This window comes from Dipodomys merriami, unplaced genomic scaffold (assembly GCF_024711535.1).
Source record: "Dipodomys merriami isolate MVZ:Mamm:240054 unplaced genomic scaffold, mDipMer1.0.p SCAF_164, whole genome shotgun sequence".
NCBI classification, from domain to species: Eukaryota; Metazoa; Chordata; class Mammalia; order Rodentia; family Heteromyidae; genus Dipodomys; species Dipodomys merriami.
The window spans coordinates 2,102,390-2,125,542 of record NW_027202982.1 but is presented as its reverse complement, the minus strand read 5'-3'; the positions used below and the strand labels follow the sequence as shown (position 1 = coordinate 2,125,542).

The following is a 23,153-nucleotide window of genomic DNA, read 5'->3' as shown; positions in this document are numbered from 1 at the left end:
AAAGCTAAATTAAACATTCTTTACATCAAAGGAAAATGAGCAAATATGAGTGAGGCAGGAAAAAAAGAATCACAAGGACCCAGAGAAACAAAGGATAAGTGTTTCCTTTCTAAGTGGAAGCTAGATAGTTGATACATTCATAAGTAAATACATTGGTTGGTGTGCAGGTATATGCAGATACATTCACTGAAATACAGTAAGCTCAAATGTCATCTCAAATATTGTGTAATTCCTTAGAAAGGCAAAGTTCAACAAAATAAAAATAAACAACAGGAATCAGCTACTCAAAAGGAGTAGAGTAGGGTCAAGGAGAAATGAGTAAATGAATGAAGAAAAAAGAGGAGAAAACAGTGAAGAATCCTATGTATTTCCTACAAAATGAAAATGAATGAGGGGAGGAGAGGAATGGGTGAGAATTTTGAAAGGAGTAACATGGACCAAGACATATTGATTTCATCAACTGCTTTGTTACATGACAACTCCATTATACAATTACTTAAAGACAATTCCAGCCAGGCACTGGTGACTCATGCCTGTCATCCTAGCTATTCAGGAGGCTGAGATCTGAGGATTGCAGTTTAAAGCCAGCCCAGGAAGGAAAGTCCATGAAACTCTTATCTCTATTGAACCACCAGAAAACCAAAAGAGGCACTGTGGCTCAAGTAGTAGAGCAATGGCCTTGAGCTTAGGGACATCGCCCAGGCCCAGAGTCCAAGCCCCATGACTGACCAAAAAAATAAAAAAGAGACAATTCCAAAACATTCAGAACAAATATAGTGAAAGAAGCAAGGCAGAAGTAAAAAAAATATTACAAGGAAAGAACTGAATTCGAAGATTTACATTCCAATCACTGGGGTGTCATGATTCTATGTCAGTGGCATACGTTGCTGGCTCCCAGAGCCTCAGTTTCCCTCCTCTGGTGAGAGAAGGATCTGGGTCCCAGAGGGTGCCCTTCTAAATCTGAGGTTCTCTGCAGTTCTACATTGCTATTCTTGTTCCTCCAGAGAAAGACAGACAGAAAGACAAACAGACAGACAGACTGTGCCACGTGAGCCTGGTGCAGGATAATTTATAGTGCAACAATGCAAACGGAACATATTCACCAACCACAATCTTGATTGTCATCATTATTGGCCTCGTGGGAGAAGTTTATTTCTTCCCTGCCCTTCAAATGTTAGCACAATGTGAAAAGACTGGCTGTACTTTTCCTGGGCTTTGCAAAATGTAAGTCTGTAAACACGGAGACAAATCCATTTCAATGTCTGGCTTCAGGAGGAGGAGAAGGGGCCATCTAGAGCTACCATTCCGGCAGGGTGCAGTTCATTCCCACAAATATAATTGGAGAACCTACCAGGTACCTAATTTCCCCCCTCAGAGATCATTCTCTGCTTTAGTTCCATCCGTCATATGTCCTTTATTAACCTCATGAACATCTTATAGTGCCAGGTACCAGTATTACAGGCTCATGCCTGTAATCCTAGCTATTAAAGAGGCTGAGATCTGAGGATCATGGTTCAAAGCCAACCCAGGTAGGAAAGTCTGTGAGACTCTTATCTGCAATGAACCATCAGAAAACCAAAAGTGGAGCTGTGGGTCAAAGTGGTAGAATGCTAGTCTTGAGCAAAAATGATCAAGGACAGTATGCAGACCCTAAGTTCCAGCCCCAGGACAAGCACATATGCGCGCACACACACACACACACACACACACACACACACACACACACACACACACACACACACACACACACCACATGCACACACACGTATCTGAATACATAAACCTTCCTTATAGATAACATCTTTCCTGTGAATTCTCCCAAGATGCCCACCAAACTATTGGTAACCCTTTCAAGCATTTGCCCAACATTAATACCTCACTTCATACCTGATCAGCAATAGTTCAAACCCTAGTATCATCAAAAAAAAGAGAACAAAAGAAAAAATGAAAGAAAGGGCTGGCTGGTAGTTCCTGTCATCCTAGCTCTTCAGGAGGCCAAGATCTGAGAATAATGGTTCAAAGCCAACCTGAGCAAGGACAAGACCAATCTATGAGACCCTTATTTCGAACCAGTGGTAGAGTGCCAGCCTTGAGCAAAAGTCTTCAGGGAACTGAAGGATCCCTATGATGAAAACATTTAAACCTGAAAAAGGAAATCAAAACAGAACTAAGAAAGTGGGAAAACCTCCATGTGCCTGGATTGAAAGGATCAACATTGTGAAAATGGCAATACTTCCCAAGGCTATCTACAAATTCAATGTGATACCTATCAATATTCCAACCTCATTCTTCAAGGAAATAGAAGAGGCAATCCAAAAATTCATGTGGAACAAAGAAAGTCCCCGAATAAAAATAAAGAACAGTGCTGGAGGAATAACAATACCAAATTTCAAACTCAACTACAAAGCCATAGTAATCAAAACACCTTGGTACTGGCACAAGAACAGACATAAGGACCAATGGAATAGAATCGAAAACCCAGAAATGAACCCACAGACCTATAGTCATCTAATCTTCGATAAGGGAGCTAAAATAATAGAATGGAAGTACAGCTTCCTCAGTAAATGGTGCTGGCAAAATTGGTTAATAACTAGTAGAAAACTAAAGCTAGATCCTTCTATATCACACTGTACCAGAATCAACTCCAACTGGATCAAAGACCACGAAGTCAAAGAAGACACTCTGAAAACATTACAGGACGGAATAGGAGAAACCGTAGGTCTCCTTGGCACAGGCAGAAAATTTCTTAATAGAGACACAGAAACACAACAAATCAAAGAAAGGTTGTACAAATGCGATTGCATGAAGTTGCAGAGCTTCTGTTTGGGAAAGGACATAGCTAGCAAGATCAATAGAAAGACCACGGATTGGGAGAAGATCTTTACTAGCCATACAATTGACAAGGGTCTCATATCTAAAATATATCTGGAACTCAAAAAATTAAATCCCCCAACAACAAATCCTCAAAGAAACAACTGCCCAATAAATCAGTGGGCTAAAGACTTACAGAGAAACTTCTCTGAAGAGGAAAGAAGGATGGCCAATACACACATGAAGAAATGCTCAACTGGAGGGGATGCGGACAGAAGGGTACCCTACTGCATTGTTGGTGGGAGTGTAAACTTGTTCAACCACTTTGGAAAGTAGTATGGAGGTTCCTCAAAAGACTCCACATAGAGCTCCCCTATGACCCAGCAATCACACTTCTGTGCATTTATACAAATGATCCCAAACTAGACCATACTAAAGCTATCAGCACAACTATGAATATGGAACCAACCTAGATGCGCCTCAGTAAATGAATGGATCAAGAAAATGTTGTATATACACAATGAAATTCTATGCCTCCACTAAAAAGAATGACATCTCCGCTTTTGTTAGGAAATGGGAAGACTTGGAAACAATTATATGAAATGAAGTAAGCCAGGCCCAAAGAAACATAGGCATGGTTTCCCTTATTTGCAATAACTAGTATATGTCTGAGAGAAGTAGTAATGGTCAGATAAGTTGATGTTAGGCAAAATGAACCCCAAGATAGTGACTCAAGTAGTTTTTCTTTCTTGCTATTGTTTCTAACATATTTATAAGATGATTTCTTTGTTGCTTTGTATGTCCATCCCCCACAGTATAACCCTTGTTTTCACTGTATTTGATATTGATATAATTTGAGGAGGGGAAGGAAAAAAATTGTTTAATTAGGTATAAGGCTGACCCATTGCAACAATTAGATGTACAAGATGTTATGTTGAAAAATGAACTTTACAACTTTGGCTGGAGAAGGGGTGGGCAGGGAGAGAAGATGGGAGGGCAGGGATGGTATGGGGAAACAAAGGAGGAGGCAACAATGCTTGGTAAGAAATGTACTCATTACCTTGCTCTAGTAATTTTATCCCCTCTGTATGGTATCTTCACAATAAAAAATTTATTAAATATAGGGGGGAGGCGGGGAAGGGAGGTGAAGGGTAAACAAAGGAGGAGGCTGCAATGCTTGGTAAGAAATGTATGCATTATCCTGCCCATGTAATTGTAGCCCCTCTGTACAGTATGTTCTCAAATAAAATAAAATAAAATTAAAAAAAAATAATAATAAATGCTCAGGGACAGTGCTCAGGCCCTGAGTTTAAGCCCTAGAACTGGCACCAAAAAAGAAAGAGAAAGGAAGGAAGTTAGGAAAGAAGGAAGGAAGGAAGGAGGCGAGGGAAGGAGGGAGGGAGGGCAATTTGAATGTCTCATTTAGTAAGCCAATGGCTACTGTTGGCTAATGTTTTGGAGTGAATTCTTGTTTAATAACGCACTATGAAGGTTCTCGCTATTCTAAGACTGTCAATATCAACCTGAGACCTATGCTTTCAGATTTGATTCTGTTTTTTGTTGTTATGTTGTTGTTGTTTTGGTTTTATTTTTTTGATGGCTGTGAGACTTGAACTCAGGGCCTGGGAGTTGTCCCTGAGCTCTTTTTCTCAAGGCTACTGCTCTACCTCTTTGAGCCACAGCTCCACTTCTGGTTTTTGAGTAGTTAATTGGAGAGAAGATTCTCACAGGGATTTTTCTGTGTGGGCTGACTTTGAATCATGATCCTCAGATCTCAGTCTCCTGAATAGATAGGATTACAGGCCTGAGCTACCAGCCCCCAGCTCAGGTTTACATCTTTATCTGTGAATTATGTGCCAAGCTACAGCATCCTCTGTCATGAAGATGTCTAATAACCATTGCAAATGGACTAAGTAGCAGGAGTAGCAGGCTCAGAGACAAGACCCTGGGCAGGGCAGCAGGGCCACCTAAGCCAGGATGAACAACTAATGACCCAGGTCTGGCTTTGTTCAGCTACCTAAAGATAACAGTTTTTTTAATGTGTGTGTGTGTGTGTGTGTGTGTGTGTGTGTGTGTGTGTGTGTGTGTGTGTATGTGTGTTAAATGAGCAAATGGTTGTTGAAGTGATAAGACATTCCAAAATCTCCAAGGCTAAAGCTTCTGCAGCTAGGCTGCAGTTATGCTTTTGTAGCTTATGCTAGGACAGATAAATCAATTCTACCAGAGCTGCAAAGCCCTACCTGGTACAAAGGAGAGATGTGATGGTGGGAATCAGTGATGACACTGATTAGTCATGTCTGCCCTACATGATCAGAAATGGCTGCAGGAACAATGCCTTCCTGTCAGGTATTCTTCATGCTTGCCCTACATTTTGTGAAATAGACTTTTCACTGCTATCTCTCTCTCTCTCTCTCTCTCTCTCTCTCTCTCTCTCTCTCTCTCTCTCTCTCTCTCTCTCTCTCTCTGTCTCTCTCACACACACACACACACACACACACACACACACACACACACACACACACACACACACACACACACACACACACACACACATACACACACACACAAAGCCAGGGAGAAGGATAGACTGGAATAAAGGTGTTCATTGAAGTGGGCTATAATCTAATGAGGAAGAAGATGGCTCTCAGTCCCCACGGAGCCATCTCTGATTCCTAGGCTGAGGGCTTTGTAAGGGGTCTCCAGGGCCTCTCTATCAGCAGGTGACCTCCACTCTTTAGCCTCCTTGCTAGAGCCTCCTGACTCCTTGCTAGAGGACATCATGCATATTATCTCATCTCATCTTTTGTTGTTGTTCTGGTCCTGGGGCTTGAACTCAACACCTAGTTGCTGTCCCTTAGCTTTTCACTCAAGCTAATGTTCTACCACTTGAACAGTTCCATTCTGGCTATTTGGTGGTGAATTGGAGATAAAAAAAATCTCATGGACTTTTGCCAGGGTTGGCTTCAAAGTTATAACTGTTAGATTACTATGCCCAGCTGGCAAATTATTTCTAAAGCAAAATAGGTTAGTGGTTTATTCCTGTAATCCTAGCTATTCAGAATGCTGATAATATGAGAATCAGGGTTTGGAGCCAGTCTAGGCAGCCAAATCCTTGAGATATTTATCTCTAATTAACCAGCAGAAAAGCTGGAAGTGGAGGTGAGACTCAAGTGGTTGAGCACTAGCTTAGAAAGAAAAAGCCAAGCAAGAAGACGAAGCCCTGAGCTCAAGCCCCAGTATTAGCACAGAAAAAAAGGAAAGAAAGGAATAAAGGTAGGAAGGTAGAAAGATTGGAAGAAGGAAGGTAGGAAGGAAGGAAGGAAGCAAGGAAGGAAAGAAGGAAGGAAGGAAGGAAGGAAGGAAGACAGAGAGAGAAGAAAGAAGGAGGGAAGGAGGAAGGGAGGGAGAAGGAAGGAAAATAAGGAGAAAGAAATGGAGAAAGAGAAAGAAAAAAGAAAGAAGAGAAAGAAAGGGAGGAAGAGAAAGGAAAGACAAAAAGTAAAAAAAAAAAAAAAGAAAGGCAGCCAGGAAGACAGGCAGGCAGGCAAAGTCATAACATTGAATGCAAATCCTGGCCTTGCTATATTATCTTTTTATATAAGCCTTATCATATAATTGGGCCTCACACACACAAAATGATACGACCTAATCAAATTATCTCTCTTTCTAGCTCTATTCCTATATAGTCAATAGCATGGGTAAAGTCACTGCAGTCTCTATTAGCAGGGTCAGAAACTGCCTGATTGATGAAAGTCATGTTCCATGCTCTCTGTCTCTCTGTCTCTCTGTCTCTCTGTCTCTGTCTCTATCTCTGTCTCTGTCTCTGTCTCTGACTCTCTCTCTCTCTCTCTCTCTCTCTCTCTCTCTCTCTCTCTCTCTCTCTCTCTCTCTCTCTCTCTCTCTCTCTCTCTTTTTCCATTCTTCATGGCTAGCCCCTGAGAAGCAAGCAACTGCTACCGAACACCATCAAATCACACCTTCCCATCCCCTATATACACAGACAGTGTTCCGAGTGGTCCTTCTGAGATGATTACCATCCTTCATCCCCACCCCCGCCCCCACACAGCACAGACCTCCTGATTGTGGCTCAGAGCTCTATCCTAGGCACTGTAACCTTCTGACTACACTGAGCAATTCTTCTCTCCATGCAGCTGTGGCTGCTAAGCTTCAGAGAGCAACATAAATTTCCATCAAGTCCACACTCTGCCCACAAATGTCAATGCCAATGTCCATGCCACTTTGGTCATGTAGGAACAGCCTGGAGGGAACATCTTTGGCTCATTCAGCCTTACTTCCAGATGCAAGCAACACCTGCCAGATTTCATTCTTCTCCCTTCCTGCTCCCTTCCTGGCCCTGCCGTGGCTTTCACAAGGCACTTGCCCTTGGGAGCAGAGGCTCCTGTGGGCATATAGAAATATTATCTGCATAACTTATCACTCCCCATACAGTCATCTTCCCCCAACTAATGGAGAATCAGAGAGAGTTTTTTAAACTACCAGATGTGTGTGTGTGTGTGTGTGTGTGTGTGTGTGTCTGTGTGTGTGTGTGTGCATAAATATCTAGCCACCCAGTGAAGGAACATATTGCTTTTATGATTCTGTGTCATTCTTCAAGCTAGTTCCTTTATAAGAGTGCTTTATGTGGGCACGAATTCATTACTCCTTCTAGACCATATCCTGTTTCTTTTTTATATTACTTGTGTGTATATGAGTGTGTGTGGGTGAGTGTCTGTGAATGAGTGTGTGTGTGTGTGTGTGTGTGTGTGTGTGTGTGTGTGTGTGTGTGTGTATGAATGTGTGTCCTGTTCCTGGGGCTTGACTCAGGACTGGGGCACTTCTCCTGAGCTTTTTCCACTTAAGGCTGATACTCTAGACCTTGAGCCAAAGCTCCACATATGGCTTTTTGCTGGTTAATGAGAGATAAAATTGTTACAGACTTTCCTGTCAGTTTTCAGATCTCAGCGTCCTGATTAGCTAGGATTACCGGTGTGAGCCACCAGCAACCCAACCTAACTTCAGTTTCTAGAATGGTTACCTGATCCATGCTCAGCCAGTCAGAATTTCAGCAGTTATTGCCATATGATATGTAGATTTTCCAAGCAACAAGAATGGGGATTAGCATTGTGAAGTGATTCTCTTTCACTGACAGGCCATAACAGCAGAGAATAAGCCTTCACTGCAGTGACTTCCTCTGTGCCACATCGGGAGATCTGATAATGCCAATAGAGGGGAACAGAGAATGGAGAAGCAAACCTTCTTGATGACATTATTTATTTTTTAAAAATGATCTTTAAGTCGTTGTACAAAGAAACTTCTATCCTGACGGGCTTTTTGTTGTTGTTGTTACCAGTCCTGGGGTTTGAACTCAGGGCCTAGGCACTCTCCCTGAACTCTTTCACTCAAGGCTAGCACTCTACCAGTTTGGGCCACAGCTCTACTTCCAGTTTTGGGTGGTTAATTGGAGATAAGAGTCTCACAGCTTTTCCTTCCCAGGCTGACTTTGAACTGCAAACCTCAGATCTCAGCTTCCTGAGTTGCTAGAATGATAGGTGTGAGCCAACTTCAAATAACCACCAGAAGTGGAGGTGTGGTTCAAGTGGTAGAGTGCCGACTGTGAGAAATATAAATTCCAGTGAGTGTGCAGGCCCTCATTTCCAGTGGGAGTGCTGGCACAAATTAAAAAGAAAATAAAGAAAAGGAAAAAAAAGAAGATAGAAAGGAAGGGAAGAGAAGGAAAAGAAGAAGGGAAAGGAGTTAAAAGAGAAGAGAATTGAGGAGAAGAGAGAAGATGTGTATGCCAAGCACTGGTGACTCATGTTGTAATCCTAGCTCCTCAGGAGGCTAAGATCTGAGGATCCTGAATGGAAGCCAGCCTAGGCAGTCCATGAGACTCTTATCTTCAAATAACCACCAAAAGTGGTGGTATGGATTAAGTAGTAAAGCAACAGTCTTGTGTGACAAAACTAAGCAAGAGCCTAAAGGCCTGAATTCAAACTCCACTCCAAGTGTGTGTGCACAGGACCATACAACACACACACACACACACACACACACACACACACACACACACACACACACACACACACATACACACACACATATACACACACACATTGATGTGGCTGTTGGCAGGAGGCCTCAATCACTCAGCTCCAGGGCCTCTCTGCAGAACTGCTTGAGCATCCTTACATCATGGCGCCTAGATTTCCTCAGAGGAGGACAAGACACCCTAGGCCATAGCACGAGTTCTTTTATGGTTTAAAGCCAGTCACCCTATAGTTTAAGGAGGAATGATTAGCATCTCCACACCTCACCTTGAAGGAAAGGGTTTCTAGACAATTGTCCATTGCAATGCATAGTTTCTCTTCTGAGCCATAGGAAAATGCCTTCTCATTTCACTACAAGGAATCTTCACCATTTTTTTGTCAGACATGGGGCTTGAACTCAGGGCCCAGGTGCTATCCTTGAGCTCCTTTTGCTCAAGGCTAGTGCCCTTCCAGTTGACCCACAGCTTCCTTTATGATTTTCTGGTGATTCATTGGAGATAAGACTCTCATGAACTTTCTTGATGGGGCTAGTTTTGAACTCTGATCCTCATATCTCAGGCTCCTCATTAGTGAGGATTACAGGTGTGAGTCACCAAGGCCTGGCTTCCTCACCCTGTTTATTAGGAGTTTGTTTTGATCTCCTTGTGTGCTACAAATTGGGGAATAACTGACCTTGTTTTACTCTATGCTCCTTGGAAACAAAGACTTATAGCCCACGTCCATGAACAGTAAAATATTTCACTGCAAATATTTTACACACTACCATCATCTATAAATTTTCCTGATCTCCTTTCTGACTTTTTTCTTGCCTTGTTTTTTCCCATTTATTTTGTGGTGCTCTCTAAGCTTTGCATTTTAATGAGCTGCCTTAAATCCTTTTCAGGACAAGGCAAGATATAAATAAATAAGTAAAGCATATGAATGTACACATATGTACCTAATAAAGCTCTCTTGATTTACAACTACGGATCCTGTGTGTCAGAGCCCCAAATCATTTGAGCAAATTCAGGTCATTGTATCTGACAGATGCTGTGATAAGGAGACTATCAGCAGCACTTACAGAATCTTCCAGAATCCATTACTTATTCATGTTGCATGCCAAGCGCTAACCTAACCCTCCTTTATCTTCACAACAGCCCCCAGAGGTAGGTAGGCACTGTCTGGTCCCTATGTTACCAATTAGGCTTAAAGGGGTGATACATCTTTTGCCAAGATTACATTTGAAAGCCAGCCACTGATGGCTCATGGCTGTAATCCTAGCTACTCAGGAGACTGAGATCTGAGGATCACAGTTCAAAGCCACCCTGAGCAGGAAAATCCATGAGACTCTTACCTCTTAATGAATCACCAGAAACCTGGAAGTGGAACTATGACTCAAAGTGGTACATTGCTACCCTTGAGCAAAAAAGCTCAGGGTCATGACCCAGGCCCTGAGTTCAAACCCCATGACTGACCAAAAAAAAATCAATTTATAGAAAGTAGCAGAGCCACAAAACAAACACAAGATGGGTGAGTGCTGGAGTAGAAATTCTATAATGTTTTGGGGCATATTGTAAGATGTTATTAATAAGAATATCAAAACTCCATGGAGATAAACCAAAAATCATCAAGTAGTTGCTTACCATTCTTGGGTAAACTCCAGCTTTGCCATGGGTGGTGCTCAGTTCCCCAAAAAAGGAGAAGAAAATACACCAGAGAGGATTCCACAGCACAAGCAAGAAGCTATGGGTGACATATGTGAAGCATGGAGAGCAGAATTTCCATGACTTAAGAAAACAGGACACAGCAGACATACTACAGATGTTCAAAGAACCCCAAACTTCATTCCCTAAGAAGGTTCTAGGGGTGATGAGATTTGAGCTGCACCTTGAGAGACAGACTACAACTGGGTATAAAGAGAATACTAAAACCAGGCACCAGTGGCTCCTATAATCCTAGCTACTCAGGAGCTAAGATCTAAGGATCAAGGTTCAAAACCAGCGTGAACAAGAAAGCCTATGAGACTTTTATCTCCAATAAATGACTAAATAAAAAAAGCCAGAAGTGGAGCTCAAGTGATAGAGCACTAGCCTTGCCCCAAAAAGCTTGAGAAAAGGAACATGCCCCTAAGTTTAAGCCACAGGATTGGTACAAAAGAAGGAAGAGTAGAAGGAGAAAGAGAAGATTCCAGTAGACTGGAAGGAAATACAAAGTTGAAATTTTCCAGGTATCCACACTGTATAATTAATTGGCCCTTCAAAAACTTACATTAGCCAGCTAAGACTAAGCAGGTAGCAGGTGGTCAGTCACTGCAATCGCACATGTGTAGACCCTAGAAGAGAAAAGCACAGATGCTATACCCGGACTCTCAGAAAAGAGAAAACTCAGAAAGAACCTGGAATCTACCCATCCCCCAACTCTGTAGCAACAAGATGAATGAAAAACCAGGAAAAGGTGTGTGTGTGGGACTGTGACCCCTACACCACTGCTTCGTTGAGGGCAGAGAAGGTAGGAATCCTGAGGTCTGGACACTCATCCACGAAATGGGGCTAAATGTATTTTCCCCCCTAGGGAGATCAAATTAGATAATCCACTTAGAAAGCATTCTACCCTATAAAACAGAATAATATGAACATTCCCAGGACTGGACAACATCCTTCTATACAAGTGTATGTGTTCTATTTGGGACCAACCTAAATTAAGCTAAAAGCTGTTTCTTGATCCTTGCAATGAACTTTTTTTTTTTTAAAAAAGTGTCTATATGCATGTGTGTGTGCACACACATACACACACACACATACACACCACACATACACATGCATACTGGAATTATGCTGGAACTCAGGGCCTGGACACTGTCCCTTAGCTTTAATTTTTTTAAATTTTTTCTTAACCACTTGTGCCACTGCTCTACTTCTAGCTTTCTGTAGGTTAACTGGATATGAGTCTCACAGACTTTCCTACCTGGGCTGGCTACAAAACACTCTCTTCAGATCTCAGCCTCTTGAGTAGCTGGGATTATAGGTGTGAGCCACCAGTTCCCAGTTTTGCACTGGCTCTGGGTTTACCTTCTGTGCTGCACATAAAAATATCTATTCTATTTTCATATCTTAGTTCTCCAAGTATTTACAGCCAATAATTACCACCATTGCCCTTCTCCCAACCAAAGTTCTAGACTATTCAAAACAATTCTTTGCCAGCTGCTAGCGGCTCACAAATGTCACCATAGCTACTCAATAGGCTGAGTAGTGGTAGGATTGTGGTTCAAAGTCACCCCAAGCAGGAGAGCCTCTGAGATTCTCATCTCCAATTAACTACCAAGAAAAAAAGGCAGAAATGGAGCCGTGGCTTAAGTGGTAGAGTGCCAGCCTTGAACAAAAAAAAAAAGCTCAGACACTGCATCTAGGCCCAGAGTTCAAACCCTAGGTCTGTTCACATATGCACACATGCGCTCGCGCATGCACGCACACACACACACACACACACACACACACACACACACACACACACACGTAGTCCATCTCCTTCTGAGGCTTTTCACAGTTTCACACAAAAACAGCGTGCCACCTTCTGTCTGACACTTTCTAGAGTTTTCCATATGATGACCAGTAAACAACACGAGTTCTAAATGTATCTATACTTAGAAGCTAGTTGATCCTCCTACCATCCATGCTTCTGAACTACCTTGCTTTCCTTCTGTAGCCAATCTAATTCTTGCTGGCTAGCTCAACATTCAGCCCACATCCTTGAATAAATAAAGCTTTTTCTTATGAAAGGTCCTGCTCTAACTCTTGAGTTTCAGAACCATTTCTGGCAATTTCTAAGTAGTTTATTGGAGATCAGAGTCTCATGGACTTTGCTGCTTTGAACTTTTCTAACTTTTCTGTTTTGAACTGCAATCTTCACATCTCAGCCTCCTGAGTAGCTAAGATTTCAGTCATGAACCACTGGTACCTGGCATCAGTCTTTTTTCTTTGCTCCAGAATTCCTCTCATGTTGATCCTCATGCACTAAAAAACAATTCAATGTTACTGTCAACATGATGGCTTTTAAAATCAAATTTCCCTGCATACAGTCTAGACCCTTCTGCATCACAAGCCACTAACAAGTTATCTGAGATCTGATCATCAACACAAGGCAGGTGACACTAGTAATTTTAGGAGCTTTGTCCTGAGGATTAAAGAAGTATTTAGGTGGGGGCTAGTGGCTTGTGTCTGTAATCCTAGCTATTCAAGAGACTAAGAGTGAGAAGATTGTAGTTTGAGGCCTGCCTGGGTAAAAATGTCTGCAAAAATCTATCACCAAAATAACCAATAAAAAGCAAGGCTGGAGGGATGTTTCATATAGTAGAGCACCTATAAGCAGCAAATTCAAGCCTAGTTACTGCTTTAAAAAAAAGAATAACTTTTACTCTTCACTGTACACTTGAACCACTCAAATGCATATCCCTGGAGAGCCTATTTTTAAATGGTTTTCCTAGATAATTAATATATAGACAGGGATGAGAGCTCTGTAGCAAAGACCTTGATACTTGAAAGGTTTTTTTTAATACATCATTGTTGTTCTATATTTTAAAATAAGATTAGATTATCAAAACTGGTTAATCAGCAAGGTCTAGCTTTCAATGTCAACTATGTGTAGTTATTTCATTTATCATAATCCATGAGCTGGATAGCATTTGGCAGCGTCCTTATATTTCAATTTACATCACTTTCAGCATTTCACTGTTCTGAGAAACATTATGTATGGGCTTGTGCATGTAAATATATTTATAGCCACTCAACTATTTACCTAGGATAAATTCTGAGATGAGGAATTGCTGACTTGAAGGGTAATACACACATTTTTTTTGGGGGGGGGTCCAGTCATGGGGCCTGAACTCTGGGCCTGGGCACTGTCCCTCAGCTCTTCAGCTCAAGGCTAGCGACCTACCACTTGAGACACAGCGCCACTTCCGGCTTTTTTCTTTTTGCTTATGTGGTGCTGAGGAATTGAACCCAGGGCCTCAGGCATGCAAGGCAAGGGCTCTACCACTGAGCCACCTTCCCAGCCCCCATAATACAGTTTTAAGACTTTTGAACATGTCAACTTGCTATCCTTAATGCAATGGTCAATAGGATGGCATGCATTAGAGCTACAAATAAGAAAAAAGGGGGCTGAGAGGGTGGCTCAGTGGTAGAGCGCTTGCCTTGCATGCATGAGGCCCTGGGTTCGATTCCTCAGCACCACATAAGCAAAAAGAAAAAAAGCAGGATGTGGCGCTGTGGCTCAAGTGGTAGAGTGCTAGCCTTGAGCTGAAGAGCTGAGGGACAGCGCCCAGGCCCAGAGTTCAGGCCCCACGACCAGACCACCCCCCCAAAAAAAGAAAAAAGAACAGTTCAAATTGATTTAAACAATAAAGGGGATTTATGGGATCATAGAACTGGCAAGTATAGCATTTAAGTGAATTTCAAGGCTAGCAGGATTCTGCATTTTAATAATATCATCAGGGATCTGTCTATATCATCTCATCTCTCCCCTTAGCCCTGTGTGGTAACAGACTTTTTTCAGTTAAAATATCTTTTTCTGTAGCCAGCAATTGCAAATGCCTATACAGGGAGAAAAGGAAGCTCTCTAGAAATGAATGGGCCTGGGGAAAAGTATAGTTGTTTTTGTTTCTGTTGGTTTGAGGGGCTTGAACTTGGGGCCTGAATGCTGTCCTTGAGATTTTTCTGCTCAAGGCTAGCCTTTGAGCCATAGTGACATTTCCAGTTTTCTGGTGGTTCATTGGAGATAAGAGTCTCATCTGCCTAGGCTGGCTTTGGACCATGATCCTCAGATCACAGCCCCCTAAGTAGCTAGGGTTACAGGTGTGAGCCACTGGTGTCTGGCTAAAAAGTTATGTTAAAGGAAGTAACTCAGGTCCAGAAAGAAAAAAGAACACATGTTGTTTCTAATAAATGGAAAACAGACCTAATTTATAAATATATATAAGCACACACTGGGTCATGTGCATATATATATATATATATATATATATGTACATACACACATACATAGATACATACTACAAATGTATTAACTAAAGTATATGGTATACCATTAACTGAAATATGTGGTATATGCAGGAGAGAATTCTTTGAACAATTAACAGAGTCTAACAAAATGGATAACAGGAAGCTAGAACTTGAGGTGGGGGGCAGGAAGGTGAGGTGGTAGGATGTGGAGGGATGGAGGGAGGAAGGGTGGGGGAATGCAATCATCATATTCAATGTACACTGTGAAAATGGAACTATGTAACTTGGGTGGGGTTGGGAGAGAAGGGAAGAATGATGGAAGGAATGGCGTGGATCAAGGTGCAGTGTACAGGTGATAGCTTGTGGCTGTTGCCCATAATGCTAGCTACTCAGGAGGCTGAGATTTGAAGATAAAGGTTCCAGACTGGCCTGGGTAGGAAATTCCATGAGATTTTCTACAAATAACTACAAGAAAACCAGCAGGGGAGCTGTGGCTCAAAGTGGCAGAGGGCTAGCCTTGAGCAAAGAAGCTCAGGGACAGCGACTACGCTTTGAGTTCAAACCCAAAAACCAATTTTTTTTAAAAGATGCCCTGTGCTCCTAAACTGATGTGTTGCATTGAAACCTCTTTGTACAACTACTTAAAGATAGATAAATAAATAAATCAGGAGTAAGGATCTTTCTTCCACATTTGGCCTCACCTGGAATTGATTGATCAGAGATGGGATCATTGTAATTCACATAGCCCAAATATAAAGGAGCAGCCAGCTGCTCCTTCCAGACCTTATAGCTTGCAGGAGTGACTTTCAGATGTACTGGGGAAAGGAGAAGGTGACAAGAGGAGGCACCTACAAAGCCCGTACTGGATGAGCAACATGTGAGAAAATAAAATCTTAGTGCTGCTTACACATTTGAATAAAGAAGGGAATAAAATGGATTTGTGAGAATGGGCTTAACATTCAATCACAAAAGTCTACCATAGGCAGTTTGAAGCTATTGCCACAGGTAGTAAATCCATTAGCAGGCCTTATGCCCAGGAATAGAAAGCCAAAGACTGTAGTGTATGTAGTATGTTACACTCACACAAGTGCTGTGGATGTAAAGAACTGTAGTATTGGGAGCTGGTATGGCTGTAATCCTAACTACTCAGGAAATTGAGATCTAAGGATCAATGCTCGAAGCCAGCTCAGTTCAGTGAGACTCTTATCTCCATTTAACCACCAGAAAACTGGAAGTGGTGCTTTTCTCTAAGTGGTAGAGGACTCATCTGGAGCAAAAGAACTCAAGGACAACTCTGAGGCCCTGAGTTCTAGCCCCAGGACTGACAAAAAAAACAAAAAGAAAAAGGAAAAACAAAAGAAGTCTTGGAATAGGTAGATTAGTCAGGCAGAAGAAATCAGGAATAAGCCTGAAAGATTTCCCTTAAAAAAATAGAAAAATAGGACTGGGAATGTGGCTCAGTGGTAAAGTGCTTGCCTTGCATGCAAGAGACCCTGGGTTCGATTCCTCAATACCCATAAGCAGAAAATGCCAGAAGTGGCACTGTGGCTCAAGTGGTAGTGAGCTACCCTTGAGGTGAAGATCTGAGGGACAGCACCCAGGCCCAGAGTTAGGCCCCACAACCAACAAAAAAATAAATAAATAAAAAGGAGAGAGAGAGAGAGAGAGAGAGAGAGAGAGAGAGAGAGAGAGAGAGAGAGAGAGAGAGAGAGAGAGAGAGAGAGAGAGAGAGAGAGAGAGAGAGGGAGGGAGAGAGAGAGAGAGAGAGAGAGAGAGAGAGAGAGAGAGAGAGAGAGAGAGAGAGAGAGAGAGAGTAGATGATCTGAAAAAACTTCCCAAGCATTCTAACTTCCTTTTGACCCATATAGGTTGGATAAAATGAAGGTAGGATAGTCCTAAATGTCTTCAGGAAATTCCATGCCCAATAGCTAAAACGGAATGATCAATTAAAAATATCACGGGTCGTGACCAATGAGCAAGTCACCTTCCAAGCATCTCATTAGCATAAAAGTTAACTGACATCTAAACAGATTAAAAGAAAAAACACACCAGTTAGTTGGCAAACCCCTATCATGACCCCTCTCACCCAGCAAGAACATTTTCTCTTCTCACATGCATAAACTGAATACTTTTAACACTCACTCCTTGCTGTCTGTGGATTTCATTCCTTGAGTTCTCCAGGCAGTGACACAGTAAGATAAGGATCTGCTGCAGCTCTAGTGGTGGCCATTGTCTGTTGCTGGACTGAAGGCGGTGACATAATTGGGCCTCTGTGCCTATGAAGGAAACAGCAGGCAAGAAAAGTCAGTGTTCTAGGCTGTCAATATTCACGTGGCTAGAACTGGGCTTGTAGCTTTAAGTCTAAAGTTAACAAACTTCTATGAGAACTTCTTGATGTTTATGGTACCTTGCATATTTCCCTCTTGAAATAGCAATGGCTCTTACTTTGGGTTTATCACGTGTCAGAATTTTCTAGAAACATACCCATTGGACCCACCTGTAATTCTATCCCCTGTTCCCAGGCAAGGTTTTTTAGGCTGTTATTGCCTCCCTTTGAGAAAGGTTGCCACTGTGTATAGTCTTTTTTTTCTGGTCCTGGGGCTTGAAATCAGGACCTGGGCCCTGTCCCTAAGCTTCGTCAGGCTCAAGGCTAGTGTTCTGCCACTTGAGCCATAGCACAACTCCTGGATTTTTTCTGAGCAATTTATTGGAGATAAGAGTCTTAAGTACTTTCCTGTGCAAGCTGGCTTTGTTCCTTAGATCTCAGCCTTCAGAATAGGAAGGATTACAGGCATGAGCCACCAAACACCTGGCCTATAGTCCTTTTATGACTTCATAGAATAGCTTTGGGTCCAGCTAGCTGCTTATCAGCTCTGAAACTGCTGCATTGAACAAAGCATTTGCTTTTCCTGTCCCATTTCAAGGGCCCTCGAACAGGTCATTATTAGGTCATTTACATGGTTCAAATACAGCAAAACTCTTTTATTACACCCCTTCCCCTTCCCTCCCTTCCTTGCTCAGAGCTACTTTCCTATCATGCATCATTAGGTCACATATCATTCAAACACATCAAAGCTCCTCTCTCTCTCTTTTTTCTCCCTCCCTCCTTTCCCACTCTCCTTCTTTTTCCAGTCCCTCTCTCCCTTTCTTTTCTTTTCTTTTTTGCTAGTACTGAGATTTAACTCAGGGCCAGGTGCTATCTCTTATCATTTATTCTCAAGGCTAGAGCTCTATCACTTGAGCCACTTCCAGCTCTTTCCTGGTTGATTGGAGATAGGAACATCACAGATTTCCCTGTTGCGGCTGGCTTTGAACCATGATCCCTAGAACTCAGCCTCCTGATTAGCTAGGATGACAGGAATGAGCCACTGAAGGATGGCTATTCTTTGAAGAACCCTCAGTTCAGTTTCATTAGTACAATTTGAATAATATCCATCTTTTCACCATAGTGTGGGGTTCATAAGGGATCTTTTTAAACTACTGTGTCTTCAGTGTCCTTAACATAGTACTAACACCTGCTTTACTTATATCTTTAAATAAAATAACATTTAACTAAAAAAGCAACATATGTTCTTGAATTTGATTTTCATTACCACTGTTTATCATTTGCAATCATGCTTAAACATGTTTTTTGAAGTTAGCGAATACAGGGTTTTGCAATTGCATGTATGAAATTCACTCCCAAATGGTAACAGCTCCTCTAATTCCCATGAATATTTGATTACAGATGCCGTCAACTCACTTGCAGAGCTAACCAGGTTCACTGGTTCCCACTGATGGACAGGTAGACATAAGAAGGCACTCCCAATTGAGGAACATGTGTTTCTATCATCTCTCAGATGGAAGCCAGTGTGGAGACCCCATTTAAAGAAACATGGCAGACAGAGAAATCACAATAGTCAGGAGAAAATGACCAGGTGCACAAACAGCAAGAAATGGGCTAAGTGGAATAAGGATGCTCCCAAGATATTCCTAATGCATGCAACTTTCCAACCAAGGTCTGTAAGAGAGATAACCAATCAACAGGGTCCATGAAAAGGGAGACAGCTAATCAGCAAAATCCCTACTCCACCATATTGGCTCAGTAGCTAGAGCAACAGAACAGAACAGCAGCAGCAGCAGCAGCAGCAGCAGCAGAGTGTTAACAAAAGTAGCTCTTTTGATTGATTTGTTGTCCATTTGTTTTTGGTATATATATATATATATATATATATATGTATATATATATATATATACATATATATATATATTTTAATGGTATCTTGATGCGGATGCTCAGTTCTCCCATTGTCCTATCTGAGTACATGCTTTTCCCAACCTGGGACTCCAAAAAGAAACAGTAAAAGCCACATGTCTGTCTCTGTTGGACGTTGGGCATCGGGATCAGGAAAAGACCATAGGCTGGTTTGCTTTGAAAACCTTGGGTTATGTGTGGCCAGTTTCTAATTGAATTCCATCCTATCAGGAACAAGATCTTCATTTCTTCTCAGGGTGCCCTTGACTAGCAATTCCCTCTGCTAACATTGCAGTCTGCTATAGTTCTTTCAAACCCCGGGCCCAGAGGAGTTTGGGATGTGAAAGTATTAACATTTAGATTAATATATCATGGCAGTTGTGTTACTGGATTTCTCTCTCTTGCCAACTCACTTTAAGCGGTTCTAACTACTGAGGTCTCTAGTGAACCTCAAAGTAGAAATGATGTTTGCAGAGAAGGACTGCATCCATTCCATCTACCCTCAGAGCTACTGCACAGATCCTTTCTCTTCAGCAGAATGGAAATGCATTTGTAAAGGTGTAAGCCTTTACATTCCCAGGATCTTTAAAGAGTATTAACTTCCTCCAGGTCCCTGAATGAAGCAATTACTTGGCTAGAGATAGAACCATAGTGATACATATGAGACTAGGTTTTCTTCCCTCCTTCTCTCCCTCCAACCCCTTCTTCTCTCCCTCCAACCCCCTCTTCCCTCCTCCCTCCCTTTTTCTTTTTCCTTCTTCATTCCTCCCTCTTCTTTACTTCCTCCCTCTTCTTTACTTCCTCCCTCTTTTTTTTTTTGGTCCGGTCGTGGGGCCTGACTCTGGGCCTGGGTGCTATCCCTCAGCTCTTCATCTGAAGGTTAGCGCTCTACCACTTGAGCCACAGTGCCACTCCGGTTTTTTTTGCTTATGTGGTGCTGGAAAATCGAACCTAGGACCACATGCATGCAAGGCAAGCACTCTACCACTGAGCCACCTTCCCAGCCCCGTCCTACCTCTTCTTTACTTCCTCCCTTCCTCCCTATCCTTTCTTCCTTCTCTTTTTATTCTAGTACAGGACTGAACTCCAAGGTCTGGCTGTCCCTTAGTTTTTTTTGCTCCAAGGCTAACATTTTACCACTTGAATAAACTCTACTTTTAGCTTTTTGCTCATTAGTTGGAGATAAGAATCCCATAGACGTTTCTATCTGGGCTGGCTTCAAACCAGTATACTTAGACCTCAGCCTCCTGAGTAGCTAGGATTGCAGGTGGGAGCCATTGCCTTTCTGTTCACATCAAATATGCATGGAACTGTTTCCATTCAAGGACATTGAAGGGAGAATTGGGAGAAGAAATCTGGGGGTTTGCAGTATGGCTATCAGATGGATGATTCTGAACTACAGAGTAGAGACTGGTTTGTGAGTAATCAATATGGATTTGGTTCTCCATCTTTAAGTGTAAGAAATAACCAAGAAGTTCATTGCTCTGTAGCCAACTAAATGCAGTTCTGAGTCTCAATTTCTAGTTGCCAAGTGTTGGTCCCGGGTAGCAGAGTATCCTATGTGACTCTGGAAGCATGGGTAATAAGATCCACAAAGTGCAGCTGATGATGGGGCTCCCTATTCAATCTTTAGAGTCCATCAGAAGAACGCCATGGTGTGTCTGTGGACTGAGTGCAGATCTGGCCACCCCTGGGGAAGTCATGAAATCGCTCACAGGAGAACAGGCTCTTTTTCTGAGTGTACCTAATGCTATCGATTCTCAATTGTGTTGGCTGAGTTGAGCATACAGTGACAAGCAGATGTCAAAACACACTCAAGAGTTAGAATACCAGTGCAGCACTCGTGGCTCACACTTGTAAATTTAGCTACTCAAAAGGCTGAGATCTGAGGACTGTGGTTCAAAGCCAGACTGGACAGTAAAATCTGTGAGATTTATCATCTCCAATTAACCATCAGAAAACCTGAATCAAAGAGGTAGAGTGCTACCCTTGAGCAGAAAAGCTCAAGGGACAGCACTCAGGCCGAGAGTTCAAGCCCCATGACTGACAATAACAACAAAAACTACAAACAAAAGAGAACTTGTTAGGGGAAATTATAAGGAAGTCACCATAGAACCTTCTTGAAAAGGCTAGAGGCAAGAGAGGGCATTTTTTGGATTGCAGCCATGTCATCCTGTTTAGCCCCAGGAAAGTTTTGCTACAAAGAATGCTCATCCCTGATTGTTCTCCTATTTGGTTAACTTGTGCTGAGCTTCTTCTCCACCTACAACATGTGGTTTTTGACTTTAAAAGCTTTGTGCAAGCTCTGTTCTGGGCTGCAGGTATTTGGGACAGGAGTCTACCTGCAGTTGCCTGCATTTTACTAAAGACTCCCAGCCAAATGCTAGTGGCTCACACCTATAATCCTAGTTACTGAGGAGGCTGAGATCTGAGGATCACAGTTCAAAGCTAGCCCAGGCAGGAAAGTCTGTGACACTGTCACTGTGGCTCAAGTGGTAGAGCACTCAACTTAAGCTGAAGAGCTGAGGGACAGCACCCACGCCCAGAGTTCAAGCCCCACAACTGACTAAAAGAAAAAAAAAGACTCCCAATTCGACCTCTCAAGATGTGGCTTCTCTGTATCTTGCAAACAATTCCCATATAACAGAATCCAGTGACTTCCATCTCTTCCTTGTTCCCTCCTCCCCCATCCACTCTTACCCATTTGTCTTCCAGGAAATTTAACTGGTCATGCATGCCACTACAGCCATCTCCACAAACAGAACCTGCAAAAGAAAATTCAAAACAATCTTCCATTCAGAAATCTGAAGTTTGACATATGTGGTTGTCCCTCAAGTATATCATTCAAGTTACAGCCTGATGGTAGAAAGAATTGCTGGTGTGCTACTGCATAGGAGACCCTACGTCCAATCTCCAGCTATTACACATACCAGCCCCAGCCTCTTGCCCCTATAAGACAAATAAAGAGACACAGTGAAGGTTAAAGAAAGGAGATTTATTACCTGGAAGCCAGGGGAAGACAGCACATCAGCTCATCTTCAGCCATCTTCAGAGATATAAACAGGATCGGGGAAAGGGGTATCAGAAGTACAATCTTTAGCGTAGGTGCTGGTAGCTCCCAGCTACTCAGGAGGCTGAGCTCTGAGTGTTGTAACCCAATCAGTAACAAAACAAAAGAAGCCACAATTAATAAGCCTAATGATAGGAGTCTTTATTGTCACCTCTGCAGCCAACAGATGCACAGAGGTATAGGCTTTCTGAAATTGTGCAGTCCCCAGACAGCTGAGAGTTAAGTCTTTCAAAGAGAAAAACCACATCCTTTATGACAAGCAATGCATACGGTTATTTTTTTATTTTATTTTGCAAAGCATATACAGACACAAAACTCAGCATTATCAGTAAATTTAGACTTACTTCCCAAATATGGGGTGGCTGGAATACTTTCAGGGAAGGGGGGGATGGGAAGGGGTGGACGAAAGGGGAGAAGAGGAAGAAAGAAGGGAGAGAGGAAGGAAAGAAGAGAAGGAAGGAAGGGAGGGAGGGAAGAAGGAAAGCAGAGAAGGAAAGGAAAGGACAAAGGAAAAGAGAGTGAGGAGGAGGAGGAGAAGGTAAAGGAGGAGAAGGAGGAGGAGGAGGAAAAGAAGAAGAAGAAGAAGAAGAAGAAGAAGAAGAAGAAGAAGAAGAAGAAGAAGAAGAAGAAGAAGAAGAAGAAGAAGAAGAAGAAGAAGAGGAGAAGGAGGAGGAGGAGGAGGAGGAGGAGGAGGAGGAGGAGGAGGAGGAGGAGGAGGAGGAGGAGGAGGAGGAGGAAGAGGAGGAGGAGGAGGAGGAAGCGGCGGCAGAGGAGGGGAAGGAGGAGGAAATAATCTTAGTCTTACATGTATCTTTATGGTTCTATCTCTGACCTGGCCAAATAATTGCCTCATTCAGAGACCTGGAGAAACTGAATGCTCTTTTAAGGTCCTGGGAATGCAAGGGCTTACACCTTTACAAATGCACTGCCATTCTGTACAGAGAAAAGGTCTATGCAGGAGTTCTGAGTGAAGATGGAATGGATGCAATCCTTCACTACAAACATTTCTACTTCTG

At 42.4% G+C, this 23,153-nt stretch overlaps 1 long non-coding RNA gene across 1 annotated transcript in view; it reads right to left on the bottom strand.

Moving 5' to 3' along the window:
- LOC138828796 (uncharacterized) overlaps nucleotides 1-21,827 on the bottom strand; it is a 188,907-nt gene extending 167,080 nt beyond the window's left edge. The window contains exons 1-3 of the long non-coding RNA XR_011372365.1: nucleotides 21,768-21,827; nucleotides 16,976-17,109; nucleotides 11,106-11,169 (exon numbers count right to left, since the gene is read on the bottom strand). This is a non-coding gene — a long non-coding RNA (uncharacterized lncRNA). The remainder of the gene's footprint in view (nucleotides 1-11,105; nucleotides 11,170-16,975; nucleotides 17,110-21,767) is intronic.
- Nucleotides 21,828-23,153: the final 1,326 nt, after the last annotated feature.